This window comes from Triticum urartu, chromosome 1 (genome assembly GCF_003073215.2).
Source record: "Triticum urartu cultivar G1812 chromosome 1, Tu2.1, whole genome shotgun sequence".
NCBI classification, from domain to species: Eukaryota; Viridiplantae; Streptophyta; class Magnoliopsida; order Poales; family Poaceae; genus Triticum; species Triticum urartu.
In genome coordinates, this window is record NC_053022.1 from 89818746 (window position 1) to 89841896 (window position 23151).

Consider the following 23151-nt stretch of genomic DNA (forward strand, 5'->3'; position numbering starts at 1 on the left):
ATCCCCAAGCTTAATTCCTGCTCGTCCTCGAGTAGGTAAATGATAAAAAAGATAATTTTTGATGTGGAATGCTAGTTGGCATAATTTCAATGTAATTCTTCCTACTTGTGATATGAATATTCAGACCCGAAAGATTCAAGACAAAAGTTCATATTGACATAAAAATAATAATACTTCAAGCATACTAACTAATCAATTATGTCTTCTCAAAATAACATGGCCAAAGAAAGTTATCCCTACAAAATCATATAGTCTGGCTATGCTCTATCTTCACCACACAAAATATTTAAATCATGCACAACCCCGATGACAAGCCAAGCAATTGTTTCATACTTTTGATGTTCTCAAACTTTTTCAATCTTCACGCAATATATGAGCATGAACCATGGATATAGCACTATAGGTGGAATAGAATGGTGGTTGTGGAGAAGACAAAAAGGAGAAGATAGTCTCACATCAACTAGGCGTATCAACGGGCTATGGAGATGCCCATCAATAGATATCAATGTGAGTGAGTAGGGATTGCCATGCGACGGATGCACTAGAGCTATAAGTGTATGAAAGCTCAACAAAAGAAACTAGTGGGTGTGCATCCAACTTGCTTGCTCACGAAGACCTAGGGCATTTTGAGGAAGCCCATCATTGGAATATACAAGCCAAGTTCTATAATGAAAGATTCCCACTAGTATATGAAAGTGACAACATAGGAGACTGTCTATCATGAAGATCATGGTGCTACTTTGAAGCACAAGTGTGGTAAAAGGATAGTAGCATTGCCCCTTCTCTCTTTTTCTCTCATTTTTTTTATTTGGGCCTTCTCCTTTTTATCGCCTCTTTTTTTCTTTTTTTATTTGGGCTTCTTTGGCCTCTTTTATTTTTTTATTTGGGCTTCTTTGGCCTCTTTTATTTATTTATTTATTTTCGTCCGGAGTCTCATCCCGACTTGTGGGGGAATCATAGTCTCCATCATCATTTCCTCACTGGGACAATGCTCTAATAATGATGATCATCACACTTTTATTTACTTACAACTCGATACTTAGAACAAGATATGACTCTATATGAATGCCTCCGGCGGTGTACCGGGATGTGCAATGATGCATGAGTGACATGTATGAAAGAATTATGAACGGTGGCTTTGCCACCAATACGATGTCAACTACATGATCATGAAAAGCAATATGACAATGATGAAGCGTGTCATAATAAACGGAATGGTGGAAAGTTGCATGGCAATATATCTCGGAATGGCTATGGAAATGCCATAATAGGTAGGTATGGTGGCTGTTTTGAGGAAGGTAAATGGTGGGTTTATGGTACCGGCGAAAGTTGCACGATACTAGAGAGGCTAGCAATGGTGGAAGGGTGAGAGTGCGTATAATCCATGGACTCAACATTAGTCATAAAGAACTCACATACTTATTGCAAAAATCTACAAGTCATCAAAAACCAAGCACTACGCGCATGCTCCTAGGGGGATAGATTGGTAGGAAAAGACCATCGCTCGTCCCCGACCGCCACTCATTAGGAGGACAATCAAATAACACCTCATGTTTCAAATTTGTTACACAACGTTTACCATACGTGCATGCTACGGGACTTGCAAACTTCAACACAAGTATTCCTCAAATTCACAACTACCCAACTAGCACAACTTTGATATCACTATCTCCATATCTCAAAACAATCATCAAGTATCAAACTTCTCTTAGTATTCAATGCACTTCTATGAAAGTTCTATGAAAGTTTTTATTATTCTTGGATGCCTAGCATATTAGGATTATTTAAGCAAATTACCATGCAAATTACCATCTTCACCGCACAAAATATTTAAATCATGCACAACCCCGATGACAAGCCAAGCAATTGTTTCATACTTTTGATGTTCTCAAACTTTTTCAATCTTCACGCAATACATGAGCGTGAGCCATGGATATAGCACTATAGGTGGAATAGAGTGGTGGTTGTGGAGAAGACAAAAAGGAGAAGATAGTCTCACATCAACTAAGCATATCAACGTGCTATGGAGATGCCCATCAATAGATATCAATGTGAGTGAGTAGGGATTGCCATGCAACAGATGCACTAGAGCTATAAGTATATGAAAGCTCAACAAAAGAAACTAGTGGGTGTGCATCCAACTCGCTTGCTCACGAGACCTAGGGCATTTTGAGGAATCCCATCATTGGAATATACAAGCCAAGTTCTATAATGAAAGATTCCCACTAGTATATGAAAGTGACAACATAGGAGACTCTCTATCACGAAGATCATGGTGCTACTTTGAAGCACAAGTGTGGTAAAAGGATAGTAACATTGTCCCTTTTATTTTTTTATTTGGCCTTTTTTGCCTTTCTTTTTTTATGGCCTTTATCTCTTTTTTGGGACAATGCTCTATTGAATGATGATCATCACACTTCTATTTATTTACAACTCAATGATACAACTCGATACTAGAACAAAGTATGACTCTATATGAATGCCTCCGGCGGTGTACCGGGATATGCAATGAATCAAGAGTGACAAGTATGAAAGAATTATGAACAGTGGCTTTGCCACAAATACTATGTCAACTACATGATCATGCTAAGCAATATTACAATGATGAATGTGTCATGATGAACTGAATGATGGAAAGTTGCATGGAAATATATCTCGGAATGGCTATGGAAATGCCATAATAGGTAGGTATGGTGGCTGTTTTGAGGAAGGTAAATGGTGGGTTTATGGTACCGGCGAAAGTTGCGCGGTACTAGAGAGGCTAGCAATGGTGGAAGGGGGAGAGTGCGTATAATCCATGGACTCAAAATTAGTCATAAAGAACTCACATACTTATTGCAAAAATCTATTAGTTATCGAAACAAAGTACTACGCGCATGCTCTTAGGGGGATAGATTGGTAGGAAAAGACCATCACTCGTCCCCGACCGCCACTCATAAGGAAGACAATCAATAAATAAATCATGCTCCGACTTCATCACATAACGGTTCACCATACGTGCATGCTACGGGAATCACAAACTTCAACACAAGTATTTCTCAAATTCATAACCACTCAACTAGCATGACTCTAATATCACCATCTCCATATCTCAAAACAATTATCAAGCACCAAACTTCTCATAGTATTCAACACACTCATAAGAAAGTTTTATTATTAATCTTGTATACCTAGCATATTAGGATTTTAAGCAAATTACCATGATATTTAAGACTCTCAAAATAATCTAAGTGAAGCATGAGAGTTCATCTATTTCTTTAAAATAAAACTACCACCATGCTCTAAAAGATATAAGTGAAGCACCAGAGCAAATGACACACTACTCCGAAAGATGTAAGTGAAGATCAATGAGTAGTCGAATAATTGTACAACTATGTGAAGACTCTCCCATTCAATAATTTCAGACCTTGATACTTTATTCAAACAGAAAGCAAAACTAACTAAAATGACATCTAAGAATAGCATACATCATGTGAAGAAGCAAAAACTTAGGATCAACCAATACTAACCGATAGTTTGTTGAAGAAGAAAGGGGCATCCCCAAGCTTAGACGCTTGAGACTTCTTGAAATATTATCTTGGGGTGCCTTGGGCATCCCCAAGCTTGAGTTTTTGTGTCTCCTTAATTCCTCTCATATCACGGTCTCCCTAAATCTCAAGTGCTTCATCCACACAAAACTCAACAAGGACTCGTGAGATAAGTTAGTATAAACCATTGCAAAAACCTTATTATACTCTACTGTAGCAAATCACCAAAATTATTATTCAACATTGCATACTAAACGCCTCTGCATATTTAATAGTCCTATCCTCAAATAGAATCATTAAAGAAGCAAACATATGCAAACAATGCAAACATAACAGCAATCTTCCTAAACAGGATAGTCTGTAAAGAATGCAGCAACATCCATACTTCCCTAGCTCCAAAAATTATGAAAGAAAAATTCCCACTGTAGTAAATTTATCAGAGATTAATATGCAAAAGGTTTCAACATTTTATCACATTCTGACTTTTCTAGGGAATTATTGCAACAGCAGTAAACTTCTGTTTTCAAACAGCAACATGTATACTTGTAACATAGGCATAGTAAAGGCTATCAATGCCACTTTTATTGAAATAAAAGATGCAAAACATTGTTCTAAATAACAGCAAGCAAATCCTAACAAAATAAATTGACGCTCCAAGCAAAACACATATCATGTGGCGAATAAAAATATAGCTCCAAGTAAAGTTACCGATGAACGAAGACGAAAGAGGGGATGCCTTCCGGGGCATTGCTACGTCTTGAGTTTGCGTTGGTTTTCCCCGAAGAGGAAGGGATGATGCAGCAAAGTAGTGTAAGTATTTCCCTTAGTTTTTGAGAACCAAGGTATCAATCCAGTAGGAGGCCACGCTCAAGTCCCTCGTACCTGCACAAAACGATAGCTACTCGCAACCAACGCGATTAGGGGTTGTCAATCCCTTCACGGTCACTTACGAGAGTGAGATCTGATAGATATAATACTTTTGGTATAAAGATGCAAAGTAAAACGTAAAGGCGAAGTAAAAAAGCAAAACAAGATTAAAGTGATGGAGATTGATAAGATGAGAATAGACCCGGGGGCCATAGGTTTCACTAGTGGCTTCTCTCAAGAGCATAAGTATTCTACGGTGGGTGAACAAATTACTGTTGAGCAATTGACAGAATTGAGCATAGTTATGAGAATATCTAGGCATGATCATGTATATAGGCATCACGTCCATGACAAGTAGACCGAAACGATTCTGCATCTACTACTATTACTCCACTCATCGACCGCTATCCAGCATGCATCTAGAGTATTAAGTTAACGCGTTAAGCAACATGACATGATGTAGAGAGATAAATTCATGCAATATGAAATAAAACCCATCTTGTTATCCTTGATGGCAACGATGCAATACGTGCCTTGCTTCCCCTTCTGTCACTGGGAAAGGACACCGCAAGATCGAACCCAAAGCTAAGCACTTCTCCCATGGAAAGAACTACCAATCTAGTTGGCCAAACCAAACGGATAATTCGAAGAGACTTGCAAAGATAACCAATCCTACATAAAAGAATTCAGAGAAGATTCAAATATTATTCATAGATAGACTTGATCATAAACCCACAATTCATCAGTCTCAACAAACACACCGCAAAAAGAAGATTACATCGAATATATCTCCACAAGAGAGGGGGAGAACTTTGTATTGAGATCCAAAAAGAGAGAAGAAGCCATCTAGCTACTAACTATGGACCCGAAGGTCTGAGGTAAACTACTCACACTTCATCGGAGAGGCTATGGTGATGTAGAAGCCCTCCGTGATGACGGCCCTCTCCGGCGGAGCTCCGGAACAGGCCCCAAGATGGGATCTCATGGATACAGAAAGTTGCGGCGGTGGAATTAGGTTTTTGGCTCCTCTTCTGATCGTTCGGGGGTACGTAGGTATATATAGGAGGAAGGAGTACGTCGGTGGAGCTCCGAGGGACCCACGAGGCAGGGGGCGCCATGGGCATCCCCAAGCTTAGGCTCTTGCCACTCCTTTTTCCATAATCCATCAAAAGAATTCACCCAAAACTTGAAAACTTCACAACACAAAACTTAAAGTAGAAAACTTGTGAGCTCCGTTAGCGAAAGAAAACAAAAGACCACTTCAAGGTACTGTAATGAACTCATTATTTATTTATATTGGTGTTAAACCTACTGTATTCCAACTTCTCTATGGATTATAAACTATTTTACTAGCCATAGATTCATCAAAATAAGCAAACAACACATGAAAAACAGAATCTGTCAAAAACAGAACAGTCTGTAGTAATCTGTAGCTAGCGCAAGATTTGGAACCCCAAAAATTCTAAAATAAATTGCTGGACGTGAGGAATTTATCTATTAATCATCTTAAAAAAGAATTAACTAAATAGAACTCTTAAAATAAAAATGACAGCAGTTCTCGTGAGTGCTAAAGTTTCTGTTTTTGACAGCAAGTTCAACAAGACTTTCCCCAAGTCTTCCCAACGGTTCTACTTGGCACAAACACTAATTAAACACAAAAAACACAACCAAAACAGAGGCTAAATAATTTACTTATTACTAAACAAGAGCGAAAGGCAAGGAATAAAAATAAAATTGGGTTGCCTCCCAACAAGCGCTATCGTTTAACGCCCCTAGCTAGGCATAAAAGCGAGGGTAGATCTAGGTTGTGCCGTAGTAATAAGATAGATCGGTGAAACTCATTTCATATTCTCTATGTTCGGCAGCAAGTTTTCTTTGAGGAAAGAAAAAGTAATCAAAAGGGCTAAATTTAATAGGACAGAAGTCCCCAAGATCAATTTTAGGAGGTATAGATTCCTCTTTCGGCCCTTCGTATTGTACAACCAATTCATCATTATAAGCATTCTTTTGACAGAACCTTGTGAGCCTAGAATCGAGAGAGCATCCTAGCTCATTATTTCAAATAGCCAAATCATCATTAAGTTCAGAGATTCTATCAATTAAAATATTGATTGGCACCTTTTTTCTAAGGTTTTCATTAAAAACAACATAGTCAGGAGATTGAAAGCGCATAATTTGTTCTTGATCGAAGAGGATAGATTCTATGGGAGGACGACAAGCATCCACCCTATAGTGCGCAAAGATTTCTTTGGCTTCTTTTATTATAAATCTGAATTCATGAGCCAAAAAGATAGTAGCGGCACGCTTAACAGAGGAATACTCGATATTAGAAAATTCTGGGAAAACTCTTTGTATAGATGGGTGCATATGCATAAATTGCCTTTCAAGTTCAACGATAAGCATAGCAATAGCGTCCGCAAGACTACTAGTTCTATGGAGAATAGAACCGCCCATAGAGGGCAAAGCACCGGCACAAGTAAAGAAATCTTGAATAACTCCTTTTCCAATAATATTACCACTACCGATTCGAAATCTTTTTGTATGGTAGGTAGGGTGTTCTTCAGCAGGAGCATCAGAATTTTCCATGATATTGTTATCGCCCATATTGGCGATAACTTCCCCAATTTAGACATAACGACAAGCAAGCAAACTAGCACACGAGCAAAACAAGAGCAAACGGGCAAAAGAGGCAAATAGAGAGGGAGGATAGAGAGAGAGAGGGCGAATAAAACGGCAAGGGTGAAGTGGGGAGAGGAAAACGAGAGGAAAATGGCAAATAATGTAATGCGAGAGATAGGGATTGTGATGGGTACTTGGTATGTTGACTTTTTGCGTAGACTCCCCGGCAACGGCGCCAGAAATCCTTCTTGCTACGCCTTGAGCTTGCGTTGGTTTTCCCCGAAGAGGAAGGGATGATGCACCAAAGTAGCATAAGTATTTCCCTCAGTTTTTGAGAACCAAGGTATCAATCCAGTAGGAGTCCACGCTCAAGCCCTCCGTACCTGCACAAAACGATAGCTACTCGCAACCAACGCGATTAGGGGTTGTCAATCCATTCACGGTCACTTACGAGTGAGATCTGATAGATATAATATTTTTGGTATTTTTGGTATAAAGATGCAAAGTAAAAAGTAAAGGCAAAGTAAAAAAGCAAAACAAGATTAAAGTGATGGAGATTGATATGATGAGAATAGACCCGGGGGCCATAGGTTTCACTAGTGGCTTCTCTCAAGAGCATAAGTATTCTACGGTGGGTGAACAAATTACTGTTGAGCAATTGACAGAATTGAGCATAGTTATGAGAATATCTAGGCATGATCATGTATATAGGCATCACGTCCGTGACAAGTAGATCAAAACGATTCTGCATCTACTACTGTTACTCCACTCATCGACCGCTATCCAGCATGCATCTAGAGTATTAAGTTAAAAACAGAGTAACGCCTTAAGCAAGATGACATGATGTAGAGAGATAAATTCGTGCAATATGAAATAAACCCCATCTTGTTATCCTTGATGGCAACGATGCAATACGTGCCTTGCTGCCCCTTCTGTCACTGGGAAAGGACACCGCAAGATCGAACCCAAAGCTAAGCACTTCTCCCATGGCAAGAACTACCAATCTAGTTGGCCAAACCAAACGGATAATTCGAAGAGACTTGCAAGGATAACCAATCATACATAAAAGAATTCAGAGAAGATTCAAATATTATTCATAGATAGACTTGATCATAAACCCACAATTCATCGGTCTCAACAAACACACCGCAAAAAGAAGATTACATCGAATAGATCTCCACAAGAGAGGGGGAGAACTTTGTATTGAGATCCAAAAATAGAGAAGAAGCCATCTAGCTACTAACTATGGACCCGAAGGTCTGAGGTAAACTACTCACACTTCATCGGAGAGGCTATGGTGATGTAGAAGCCCTTCGTGATGACGGCCCTCTCCGGCGGAACTCCGGAACAGGCCCCAAGATGGGATCTCGTGGATACAGAAAGTTGCGGCGGTGGAATTAGGTTTTTGGCTCCTCTTCTGATCGTTTGGGGGTACGTAGGTATATATCGGTGGAGCTCCGAGGGGCCCACGAGGCAGGGGGCGCGCCCTAGGGGGGCCACCCCCCACCCTCGTGACCACCTCTCTGATGCCTTGGCGTAGGGTCCAAGTCTCCTGGATCACGTTCGGTGAGACAATCACGTTCCCGAAGGTTTCATTCCGTTTGGACTCTGTTTGATATTCCGTTTCTTCGAAACACTGAAATAGGCAAAAAAAATAGCAATTCTGGGTTGGGCCTCCGGTTAATAGGCTAGTCCCAAAAATAATATAAAAGTGGAAAATAAAGCCCAATATAGTCCAAAGTAGTAGATAATATAGCATGGGGCAATCAAAAATTATAGATACGTTGGAGACGTATCAGGCATCCCCAAGCTTAGGCTCTTGGCTATCCTTGAATATTACCTTGGGGTGCCTCGGGCATCCCCAAGCTTAGGTTGTTGCCACTCCTTATTCCATAGTCCATCGAATCGTTACCCAAAACTTGAAAACTTCACAACACAAAACTTAACAGAAAACTCGTAAGCTCCGTTAGTATAAGAAAATAAATCACCACTTCAAGGTACTGTAATGAACTCATTCTTTATTTATATTGGTGTTAAACCTACTGTATTCCAACTTCTCTATGGTTTATAAACTATTTTACTAGCCATAGATTCATCAAAATAAGTAAACAATACATGAAAAACAGAATCTGTCAAAAACAGAACAGTCTGTAGTAATCTGGATCAAACGTATACTTATGGAACTCATAAAATTCTCAAATAAATTTCTGGACCTGAGGAATTTATCTATTAATCATCTTCAAAAATAATTAACTAAATATCACTCTCCAAATAAAAATGGCAGCAATTCTCGTGAGCGCTAAAGTTTCTGTTTTTTACAGCATGATCAACAAGACTTTCCCAAAGTCTTCCAAAAGGTTCTACTTGGCACAAACACTAATTAAAAGCATAAAAACACATCTAAGAAGAGGCTAGATGAATTATTTATTACTAAACAGGAGAAAAAAGTAAGGAACAAAAATAAAATTGGGTTGCCTCCCAACAAGCGCTATCATTTAACGCCCCTAGCTAGGCATGATGATTTCAACGATGCTCTCGTAAAAGATAAGAATTGAAACATAAAGAGAGCATCATGAAGAATATGACTAGCAAATTTAAGTCTAACATACTTCCTATGCATAGGGATTTTGTGAGCAAACAACTTGTGGGAACAATAATCAACTAGCATAGGAAGGCAATACAAGCATAACTTCAAGATTTTAAGCACATAGAGAGGAAATTTGATATTATTGCAATTCCTACAAGAATATGTTCCTCCCTAATAATAATTTTCAGTAGCATCATGAATGAATTCAACAATATAACCAGCACCTAAACCATTCTTTTCATGATCTACAAGCATGCAAAATTTACTACTCTCCACATAAGCAAAATTCTTCTCATGAATAGTAGTGGGAGCAAACTCAACAAAATAACTATCATGTGATTGAAAATTAAGATCAAGATGACAAGTTTCATGGTTATCATCATTCTTTAAAGCATACGTGTCATCACAATAATCATCATAGATAGGAGGCATGCTTTCATCATAATAAATTTGCTCATCAAAACTTGGGGGAAAAAATATCATCCTCATCAAACATAGCTTCCCCAAGCTTGTGGCTTTGCATATCATTAGCATCATGGATATTCAAGGAATTCATTCTAACAACATTGCAATCATGCTCATCATTCAAATATTTAGAGCCAAACATTTTATAGATTTCTTCTTCTAGCACTTGAGCACAATTTTCCTTTCCATCATACTCACGAAAGATATTAAAAAGATGAAGCGTATGAGATAAACTCAATTCCATCTTTTTATAGTTTTCTTTTATAAACTAAACTAGTGATAAAACAAGAAACTAAAAGAATCGATTGCAAGATCTAAAGATATACCTTCAAGCGCAAACCTCCCCGGCAACGGCGCTAGAAAAGAGCTTGATGTCTACTACACAACCTTCTTCTTGTAGACATTGTTGGGCCTCCAAATGCAGAGGTTTGTAGGACAGTAGCAAATTTCCCTTAAGTGGATGACCTAAGGTTTATCAATCCGTAGGAGGCGTAGGATGAAGATGGTCTCTCTCAAGCAACCCTGCAACCAAATAACAAAGAGTCTCTTGTGTCCCCAACACACCCAATACAATGGTAAATTGTATAGGTGCACTAGTTCGGCGAAGAGATGGTGATACAAGTGGTATATGGATAGTAGATAAAGGTATTTGTAATCTGAAATAATAAAAACAGCAAGGTAACGAATGATAAAAGTGAGCGTAAACGGTATTGCAATGATAGGAAATAAGGCCTAGGGTTCATACTTTCACTAGTGTAAGTCCTCTCAACAATACTAACATAATTGGATCATAAAACTAACCCTCAACATGCAACAAAGAGTCACTCCAAAGTCACTAATAGTGGAGAACGAACGAAGAGATTATGGTAGGGTACGAAACCACCTCAAAGTTATTCTTTCCAATCAATCCGTTGGGCTATTCCTATAAGTGTCACAAACAGCCCTAGAGTTCGTACTAGAATAACACCTTAAGACACAAATCAACCAAAACCCTAAGGTCGCCTAGATACTCCAATGTCACCTCAAGTATCCGTGGGTATGATTATACGATATGCGTCACACAATCTCAGATTCATCTATTCAACCAACACAAAGGACCTCAAAGAGTGCCCCAAAGTTCTACCGGAGAATCACAACGAGAACGTGTGCCAACCCCTATGCATAGGTTCATGGGCAGAACCTGCAAGTTGATCACCAAAACATACATCAAGTGAATCACGTGATATCCCATTGTCACCACAGATATCCACGGCAAGACATACATCAAGTGTTCTCAAATCTTTAAAGACTCAATCCGATAAGATTACTCCAAAGGGGAAACTCAATTCATTACAAGAGAGAAGAGGGGGAGGATAAACATAAGATCCAACTATAATAGCAAAGCTCGCGATACATCAAGATCGTATCACCTCAAGAACACGAGAGAGAGAGAGAGAGATCAAACACATAGCTACTGGTACATACCCTCAACCCCGAGGGAGAACTACTCCCTCCTCGTCATGGAGAGCACCGGGATGATGAAGATGGACACTGGAGAGGGATTGCCCCCTCCGGCAGGGTGCCGGAACGGGTCTAGATTGGTTTTAGGTGGCTACGAAGGCTTCTGGCGGCGGAACTCCCGATCTATTGTGCTCTCTGGAAGTTTTAAGATACGTAGGTATATATGGGTGAAAGGAGTACGTCGGTGGACCGGAGGGGGGGCCACGAGGCAGGGGGGCGCCCCGGGGGGTGGGAGCGCCCCCTGCCCTCGTGAGCACGTCCTTCATCTTCTGACGTAGGGTCCAAGTCTATCCGGTAGGTTTCCTTCCAAAAATAACTTCTCCAGTTGATTTCATTCCGTTTCGACTCTGTTTGATATTCCTTTTCTTCGAAACACTGAAATAGGCATAAAACAGCAAATCTGGGCTGGGCCTCCGGTTAATAGGTTAGTCCCAAAAGTAATATAAAAGTGGATAATAAAGCCCAATATTGCCCAAAACAGTAGATAATATAGCATGGAGCAATCAAAAATTATAGATACGTTGGAGACGTATCACTCTGCGTCACCGCGGCCACCCCTGCTCGCTCGCGCCTGCGTCCGGCGCCCGCGCCCCTGGAGTCCCGTAGCCGCTGTGGCTCGACCTCGCCCTCACCCCGCTCCTGCAACCTCCTACGACCGCCGACGTCGTCGCGTTGTCTGCCACCCGCACTGGTCGCCGGCCCGCCTCCTGCCATGGCCCCGCCGCACCGCTGCTCCGATCACGGCCGATGTGCGCCCACGCCCGAGCACCCCTGGGCGTGCGCCCGATCGGGCCGCACCCGTTAGGCCATGGGCCTATGACAGCCGGGGCCTACCAGCCCTAGAACGTTTATTAAAAAAGATTTTTAAAAATAAATAAATAAAAAATAACAATTAATTAATCATGTTTAATTAACCTAATTAACTATTATTAATTAATTAAACATTAATTAGATTAGTTAAACCCTAATTAGGATAAACAGAGTATGACAGCTAGGACCCACACATCAGTTTGACCCAGTCAACGCCCTGTTGACTGCTGACGTCATGCTGACATCATGGTGACGTTAGCATACACTATTCTGGATAATGTTGATTTAAAATAATTAAATAAATTCTAAAAATGATTACATCTTTTAAAATTAATATAAAATAAACCGTAGCTCGGATGGAAAAACTTTGTACATGAAAGTTGCTCAGAACGACGAGACGAACCCAAATACGCATCCCGTTCGTCCTCCACACATCCCTAGCATAGCGAACACACAACTTTCCCCCTCCAGTTCATCTGTCCGAAAACGCAAAACACCGGGGATACTTTCCCGGATGTTTCCCCCTTCGCCGGTATCACCTCTTACTACGTTAGGGCACACCTGGCACTGTTACTTGTCATGTCATGCATCGATATGCATCTGTTTACATTGTATTCATTGTTTCTTCCCCCTCTTCTCTCCGGTAGACCACGAGACCGACGCCACTCCTGGTGCCCCGATCGACTATGTTGTTGACGACCCCTACTTGCTAGAGCAACCAGGCAAGCCCTGCTACCTCTTGACTGCGTTGGTTTTCCCCGAAGAGGAAGGGATGATGCAGCAAAGTAGCGTAAGTATTTCCCTCAGTTTTTGAGAACCAAGGTATCAATCCAGTAGGAGGCTACGCGCGAGTCCCTCGTACCTGCACAAAACAAATAAATCCTCGCAACCAAAGCGATAAGGGGTTGTCAATCCCTACACGACCACTTACGAGAGTGAGATCTGATAGAAATGATAAGATAATATTTTTGGTATTTTTATGATAAAGATGCAAAGTAAAATAAAAGCAAAGTAAAAGAAAAAGGAAATAAATAAGTATTGGAAGATTAATATGATGAAGATAGACCCGGGGGCCATAGGTTTCGCTAGTGGCTTCTCTCGAGAGCATAAGTATTCTACGGTGGGTGAACAAATTACTGTTGAGCAATTGACAGAATTGAGCATAGTTATGAGAATATATAGGTATGCTCATGTATATAGGCATCACGTCCGAGACAAGTAGACCCACTCCTGCCTGCATCTACTACTATTACTCCACTCATCGACCGCTATCCAACATGCATCTAGAGTATTAAGTTAATGAAAACAGAGTAACGCCTTAAGCAAGATGACATGATGTAGAGGGATAAACTCATGCAATATGATGGAAACCCCATCTTGTTATCCTCGATGGCAACAATACAATACGTGCCTTGCTGCCCCTACTGTCACTGGGAAAGGACACCGCAAGATTGAACCCAAAGCTAAGCACTTCTCCCATTGCAAGAAAGATCAATCTAGTAGGCCAAACCAAACTGATAATTCGAAGAGGCTTGCAAGGATAACCAATCATACATAAAAGAATTCAGAGATGATTCAAAAAGTATTCATAGATAAACTTGATCATAAACCCACAATTCATCAGTCTCAACAAACACACCGCAAAAAGAAGATTACATCGAATAGATCTCCATAAGAGAGGGGGAGAACATTGTATTGAGATCCAAAGAGAGAGAAGAAGCCATCTAGCTACTAACTATGGACCCGTAGGTCTGAAGTAAACTACTAACACTTCATCGGAGGGGCTATGGTGTTGATGTAGAAGCCCTCCGTGATCGATGCCCCCTCCGGCGGAGCTTCGGAACAGGCCCCAAGATGGGATCTCGTGGATACAGAAAGTTGCGGCGGTGGAATTAGGGTTTTGGCTCCGTATCTGATCGTTTGGGGGTACGTAGGTATATATAGGAGGAAGGAGTATGTCGGTGGAGCAACAGGGGGCCCACAAGGGTGGAGGGCGCGCCTAGGAGGCGGGGTAGGCGCGCCCCCTACCTCGTGGACTCCTCTTTTGTGTCTTGACATAGGTTCCAAGTCTCCCGGGTCTTGTTCGTTGAGAAAATCACGTTCCCGAAGATTTCATTCCGTTTGGACTCCGTTTGATATTCCTTTTCTTCGAAACCCTAAAATAGGCAAAAATTAGCAATTCTGGGCTGGGCCTCCGGTTAATAGGTTAGTCCCAGAAATAATATAAAAGTGGATAATAAAGCCCAATATTGCCCAAAACAATAGATAATATAGCATGGAGCAATCAAAAATTATAGATACGTTGGAGACGTATCAAGCATCCCCAAGATTAATTCCTGCTCGTCCTCGAGTAGGTAAATGATAAAAAAAGAATTTTTTATGCGGAGTGCTACTTGGCATAATTTTAATGTAATTCTTGTTAATTGTGGCATGAATATTCAGATCTGAAAGATTCAAGACAAAAGTTCATATTGACATAAAATGATAATACTTCAAGCATACTAACTAAGCAATTATGTCTTCTCAAAATAACATGGCCAAAGAAAGTTCATCCCTACAAAATCATATAGTTTAGTCATGCTCCATTTTCGTCACGCAAGAAAGCTCTCATCATGCACAGCCCCGATGACAAGCCAAGCAATTGTTTCATACTTTAGTAATCTCAAACCTATAAACTTTCACGCAATATATGAGCGCGAGCCATGGACATAGCACTATGGGTGGAATAGAATATAATGAGGGGGGTTATGTGGAGAAGACAAAAAATGAGAAAGTCTCACATCAACGAGGCTAATCAATGGGCTATGGAGATGCCCATCGATTGATGTTAATGAAAGGAGTAGGGATTGCCATGCAACGGATGCACTAGAGCTATAAATGTATGAAAGCTCAACAAAAGAAACTAAGTGGGTGTGCATCCAACTTGCTTGCTCACGAAGACCTAGGGCACTTGAGGAGGCCCATTGTTGGAATATACAGGCCAAGTTCTACAATGAAAAATTCCCACTAGTATATGAAAGTGACAAAATAAGAGACTCTCTATCATGAAGATTACGGTGCTACTTTGAAGCACAAGTGTGGTAAAGCATAGTAACATTGTCCCTTCTCTCTTTTTTCTCTCATTTTTTTATTTGGCCTTTCTCCCTTTTTTTATATGGCCTTTTTTATAATTCCTCACTTGGGACAATGCTCTAGAAAATGATGATCATCACACTTTTATTTATTTACAACTCAATGATTACAACTCGATACTAGCACAAAATATGACTCTATACGAATGCCTCCGCCTGTGTACCGGGATATGCAATGGACCAAGAGTGACATGTATGAAAAAAATATGAACGGTGGCTTTGCCACAAATACTATGTCAACTACATGATCATGCTAAGCAATATGACAATGATGAATGTGTCATGATAAACGGAATGGTGGAAAGTTGCATGGCAATATATCTCGGAATGGCTATGGAAATGCCATAATAGGTAGGTATGGTGGCTGTTTTGAGGAAGATATAAGGAGGTTTATGTGTGAAAGAGCGTATCATATCACGGGGTTTGGATGCACCGGCAAAGTTTGCGCCAACTCTGAATGTGAGAAAGGGCAATGCACGGTACCGAAGAGGCTAGCAAGGATGGAAGGGTGAGAGTGCGTATAATCCATGGACTCAACATTAGTCATAAAGAACTCACATACTTATTGCAAAAATCTACAAGTCATCAAAAACCTCGGCACTACGCGCATGCTCCTAGGGGGTAGATTGGTAGGAAAAGACCATCGCTCGTCCCCGACCGCCACTCATAAGGAAGACAGTCAAATAACACCTCATGTTTCAAATTTCTTACATAACGTTTACCATACGTGCATGCTACGGGACTTGCAAACTTCAACACAAGTATTTCTCAATTTCACAACTACTCAACTAGCACGACTTTGATATTATTACCTCCATATCTCAAAACAATCATCAAGCATCAAACTTCTCTTAGTATTCAAAACACTCATAAGAAAATTTTACTAATCTTGAATACCTAGCATATTAGGATTTAAGCAAATTACCATGCTATTAAGACTCTCAAAATAATCTAAGTGAAGCACATAGAGTATTCTAACAAATTCCAAATCATGTATGGCTCTCTCAAAAGGTGTGTACAGCAAGGATGATTGTGGTAAACTAAAAAGCAAAGACTCAAATCATACAAGACGCTCCAAGCAAAACACATATCATGCCGTGAATAAAAATATAGCTCCAAGTAAAGTTACCGATAGAAGTAGACGAAAGAGGGGATGCCTTCTGGGGCATCCCCAAGCTTTGGCTTTTAGGTGTCCTTAGATTATCTTGGGGGTTCCATGGGCATCCCCAATCTTAGGATCTTGCCACTCCTTGTTCCATAATTCATCAAATCTTTACCCAAAACTTGAAAACTTCACAACACAAAACTCAAAGTAGAAAATCTCGTGAGCTCCGTTAGCGAAAGAAAACAAAAGACCAGTTCAAGGTACTGTAATGAACTCATTGTTTATTTATCTTGGTGTTAAACCTACTGTGTTCCAACTTCTCTATGGTTTATAAACTATTTTACAAGCCATAGAATCATCAAAATAAGCAAACAACACACGAAAAACAGAATCTGTCAAAAACAGAACAGTCTGTAGTAATCTGTATCTAGTGCAAGATCTGGAACCCCAAAAATTCTAAAATAAATTTCTTGACGTGAGGAATTTATCTATTAATCATCGGCAAAAATAATTAACTAAATAGCACTTTCCAAATAAAAATTACAGCAGTTCTCGTGAGCGCTAAAGTTTCTGTTTTTTACAGCAAGTTTAACAAGACTTTCCCCAAGTCTTCCCAACGGTTCTACTTGGCACAAACACTAATTAAACACAAAAACACAACCAAAACAGAGGCTATTACTAAACAGGAGCAAAAAGCAAGGAATAAAAATAAAATTGGGTTGCCTCCCAACAAGCGCTATTGTTTAACGCCCCTAGCTAGGCATAACAAGCAAGAATAGATCTAGGTATTGCCATATTTCGTTGGTAATTCTTCAATGAGGCATCTACCATATTAGGAATTTCTTTATTTTTATTGATTATCAAACTTTTAGGCACAAGATCGAAAAATTCATTTGTGACAAATGGTTCCTTAATGATAGCAAAAAGATTGGGATGAATACTTATAGATTTGAGATCTGCAATTTCCTTAGAGGATTCATCCTTATTTTTAGGAACATACATAAGCTTGGCAATTTTAGTGGGAGGACTTGGAGTATTCTTTACGGAAGAAAAAGTGGTTCCCAAGTTGGTAATAATATCCTCAAGTTTATCGATCCTAGTGGAATCGTGATTTATTTTCTCATTAACTATGGGTTCCTTCTCTTTAATATTTTTCAAAGTGACTCCTACTTTAGATCCATATTGAGAGATTCAGCTGTGGATCTTTTTATCCAAATTTTCAATTAATTCTACTGTAGAAATCTTATTTTCAATAATTTCAAGCCTTTGCATTACATGCTCCAAAGTTAATACAGTTCCATTAACCAAAAGAGGGGATGAGCCAAACAAATCTATCATAGCATTATAAGAATCAAAAGTATGGCTACCCAAGAAGTTCCCTCCAGTAATAGTATCAAGGAAATATCTGTGCTAAGGAGTAACGCCTACATAAAAATTGCGAAGAACGGAAGTAGATTGCTTCCTAGTAGATCTATTTTGAGCATTGCAAATTCTAGACCAAGCGTCTTTTAGATTTTCTCTCTCCCTTTGCTTAAAATTTAGAATTTCATTTTCAGGCGACAACGGAGAAGATAAGGGACTAGCCATAACAACAAGCAAGCAAACTAACACACAAGCAAACAAAAAGCAAGCGGGCAAAAAGAGGCAAATGGGAAAGAGAAGGAGGATAGAGAGAGAGGGAGAATAAAACGACAAGGGTGAAGTGGGGGAGAGGAAAACGAGAGGAAAATGGCAAATAATGTAATGCGGGAGATAAGGATATGTGATTGGTACTTGGTATATTGACTTTTGCATAGACCTCCCCGGCAACGGCGCCAAAAATCCTTCTTGCTACCTCTTGAGCACTGCGTTGGTTTTCCCCGAAGAGGAAGGGATGATGCAGCAAAGTAGCGTAAGTATTTCCCTCGGTTTTTGAGAACCAAGGTATCGATCCAGTAGGAGGCTACACGCGAGTCCCTCGTACCTGCACAAAACAAATAAATCCTCGCAACCAACGCGATAAGGGGTTGTCAATTCCTATACGGCCACTTACGAGAGTGAGATCTGATAGATATGATAAGATAATATTTTTGGTGTTTTTATGATAAAGATGCAAAGTAAAATAAAAGCAAAGTAAAAGCAAAAAGGAAAAAACTAAGTATTGGAAGATTAATATGATGAAGATAGACCCGGGGGCCATAGGTTTCACAAGTGGCTTCTCTCGAGAGCATAAGTATTCTACGGTGGGTGAACAAATTACTGTTGAGCAATTGACAGAATTGAGCATAGTTATGAGAATATCTAGGTATGATCATGTATATAGGCATCACGTCCGAGACAAGTAGACCGACTCCTGCCTGCATCTACTAGTATTACTCCACTCATCGACCGCTATCCAGCATGCATCTAGAGTATTAAGTTAATGAAAATAGAGTAACGCCTTAAGCAAGATGACATGATGTAGAGGGATAAACTCATGCAATATGATGAAAACCCCATCTTTTTATCCTCGATGGCAACAATACAATACGTGCCTTGTTGCCCCTACTGTCACTGGGAAAGGACACCGCAAGATTGAACCCAAAGCTAAGCACTTCTCCCATTGCAAGAAAGATCAATTTAGTAGGCCAAACCAAACTGATAATTCGAAGAGACTTGCAAAGATAACCAATCATACATAAAAGAATTCAGAGAAGATTCATATATTGTTCATAGATAAACTTGATCATAAACCCACAATTCATCGGTCTTACCAAGCACACCGCAAAAACAAGATTACATCGAATAGATCTCCACAAGAGAGGGGGAGAACAGTGTATTGAGATCCAAAAAGAGAGAAGAAGCCATCTAGCTACTAACTATGGACCCGTAGGTCTGAAGTAAACTACTCACACTTCATCGGAGGGGCTATGGTGTTGATGTAGAAACCCTTCGTGATCGATGCCCCCTCCGGCGGAGCTCTGGAACAGGCCCCAAGATGGGATCTCATGGATATAGAAAGTTGCGGCAGTGGAATTAGGGTTTTGGCTCCGTATCTGATCGTTTGGGGGTACGTAGGTATATATAGGAGGAAGGAGTACGTCGGTGGAGCAACAGGGGGCCCACGAGGGTGGAGGGCGCGCCTGGGGGGGCGTAGGCGCCCCCGTATCTTGTGGCCTCCTCTTTTGTGTCTTGATGTAGGGTCCAAGTCTCCCGGGTCTTGTTCGTTGAGAAAATCACGTTCCCGAAGGTTTCATTCCGTTTGGACTCCGTTTGATATTCCTTTTCTTCAGAACCCTAAAATAGGCAAAAAAAACATCAATTCTGGGTTGGGCCTCCGGTTAATAGATTAGTCCCAAAAATAATATAAAAGTGGATAATAAAGCCCAATAATGTCCAAAACAGTAGATAATATAGCATGGAGCAATCAAAAATTATAGATACGTTGAAGACGTATCAAGCCCCCCCTTGATCACCAGATACCGCCTATTCTTCTCTCTACTGCTTGCATTAGAGTAGTGTAGCATGTTATTGTTTGCGGTTAATCCTATTTTGTTGCATAGCCTGTCATTATTGCGTTGATACATTACCTGCAATCCTAAATGCTTAGTATAGGTTGCTAGTTATTCCATCAGTGGCCCTACATTCTTGTCCGTCTACCATGCTATACTATCGGGCCGTGATCACTTGGGAGGTGATCAGGGGTTTATACTTATATACATAATATGTGATACATGTGGTGACTAAAGTTGGGTCGGCTCGTAGAGTACCCGCAAGTGATTCCGATGTGGGGGCAGAAGGGGCAGGTGGTTCCATCCAGGTATTGGCGGGTCTGGGTTCCCGACAGCCCCCAATTGTTACTTTGTGGCGGAGGGACAGGGCAGGATGAGACCACCTAGGTGAGAGGTGGGCCTGGCCCTGGTCGGCGTCTGCGGATACTTTAATTAACACGTTTAACGATATCTTGGTATTTGATTTGAGTCTGGCCACTGACCCATACGCACTAACCAGCTACGCGGGAACAGTTATGGGCACTCGACGTCGTGGTATTAGCCAAAGCCTTCTTAATGTCAGTGACTGAGCGGCGCGCGCCGGATTGGACTGGAACGCCTGCTCTTGTATTAGGGAGGCTAGGTCTGCTTCCGGCCGCCCACGCAACGTGCCGGTGTGCAATGGGTGATGGGCCCAGACCCCTACACCATAGGATTTACCGGCGTGCTGACCTCTCTGTTGTGCCTAGGTGGGGCTGCGACGTGTTGATCTTCTGAGGCCGGGCATGACCCAGGAAAGTGTGTCCGCCAAAGGGGATTGAGTGTGTTGGGTTATGTGGTGCACCCCTGCAGGGAAGTTTATCTATTCGAATAGCCGTGTCCCTTGGTAAAAGGACGATCCGGAGTTGTACCTTGACCTTATGACAACTAGAACCCAGATACTTAATAAAACACACCCTTTTAAGTGCCAGATATAACTCAGTGATCGCTCTCTCACAGGGCGACGAGGGGAGGATCGCCAGGTAGGATTATGCTATACGATGATACTTGGTTAACTTACCATCTACTCTCTTCTACTGCTTCAAGATGGAGGCTGCCAGAAGTGTAGTCTTCGATAGGACTAGCTATCCCCCTCTTATTCTGGCATTCTGCAATTCAGTCCACAGATACAACCCATTTCATTGATACCAATGCATATGTGGTGTAGATCCTTGCTTGCGAGTACTTTGGATGAGTACTCACGATTGCTTTGCTACTTCTTTTTCCCCTTCTCCTGGTTATTGCGATCATATGATGGATTCCAGGAGTAAGAGGATCCCGAGGATGTTTCTACGTGGAGTTCGGCTTCGAGGAGTAGTTAGGAGGTGCCAGGAAGGAGGCCTCGCCTTTTCGATCGTTGCTACTTTTGTGCTAGCCTTCTTAAGGCAAACTTGTTTAACTTATGTCTGTACTTAGATATTGTTGCTTCCGCTGACTCTTGTGTATTCGAGCTATGTATTCGAGCCCTCGAGGCCCCTGGCTTGTAATATAAAGCTTGTATTATTTTTAATTTCTGTCTAGAGTTGTGTTGTGGTATCTTCCCGTGAGTCCTTGATCTTGATCATACACATTTGCGTGTACGATTAGTGAACGCTCAAATCGGGGGCGTCACATTGGGGCAGTTCCGCTTCCAGTGACCAGTCCCTTTGCAGTAGAAGCACTCAGTCTTAGGCTTAGGTCCAGACTTGGGCTTCTTCACTTGAGCAGCAACTTGCTTGTTGTTCTTTTTGAAGTTCCCCTTCTTCCCTTTGCCCTTCTTCTTGAAACTAGTGGTCTTGTTGTCCATCAACACTTGATGCTCCTTCTTGATTTCTACCTCTGCAGCCTTTAGCATTGCGAAGAGGCGGGAATCGTCTTATCCACCCCTTGCATATTATAGTTCATCACGAAGCTTTTGTAGCTTGGTGGCAATGATTGAAGAACTCTGTCAATGACACTATCAACTTGAAGATTAACTCCTAGCTGAGTCAAGTGATTGTGGTACCCAGACATTCTGAGTATATTCTCACTGACAGAATTATTCTCCTCCATTTTACAGCTGTAGAACTTATTGGAGACTTCATATCTCTCAATGCAGGCATTTGCTTGAAATATTAACTTCAACTCCTGGAACATCTCCTATGCTCCATGACGTTGCTACCTCTTGAGCACTGTGTTGGTTTTCCCCGAAGAGGAAGGGATGATGCAACAAAGTAGTGTAAGTATTTCCCTTAGTTTTTGAGAACCAAGGTATCAATCCAGTAGGAGGCTACGCGCGAGTCCCTCGCACCTGCACAAAACAAATATATCCTCGCAACCAACGCAAATAGGGGTTGTCAATCCCTATAGGGCCACTTACGAGAGTAAGATCTGATAGATATGATAAGATAATATTTTTGGTATTTTAATGATAAAGATGCAAAGTAAAATAAAGGCAAAATAAATAGCAAAGGAAATAACTAAGTAGTAGGAGATCAATATGATAAAGATAGACCCGGGGGCCATAGGTTTCACTAGTGGCTTCTCTCGAGAGCATAAGTATTCTACGGTGGGTGAACAAATTACTGTTGAGCAATTGACAGAATTGAGCATAGTTATGAGAATATCTAGGTATGATCATGTATATAGGCATCACGTCCGAGACAAGTAGACCGACTCCTGTCTTCATCTACTACTATTACTCCACTCATCGACCGCTATCCAGCATGCATCTAGAGTATTAAGTTAAAAATAGAGTAACGCCTTAAGCAAGATGACATGATGTAGAGGGATAGACTCATTCAATATGAAGAAAACTTCATCTTGTTATCCTCGATGGCAACAATACAATACGTGCCTTGCTGCCCTTACTGTCACCGGGAAAGGACACTGCAAGATTGAACCCAAAGCTAAGCACTTCTCCCATTGCAAGAAAGATCAATCTAGTAGGCCAAACCAAACTGATAATTCGAAGAGACTTGCAAAGATAACCAATCATACATAAAAGAATTCAGAGAAGATTCAAATATTATTCATAGATAGACTTGATCATAAACCCACAATTCATCGGTCTCAACAAACACACCGCAAAAAG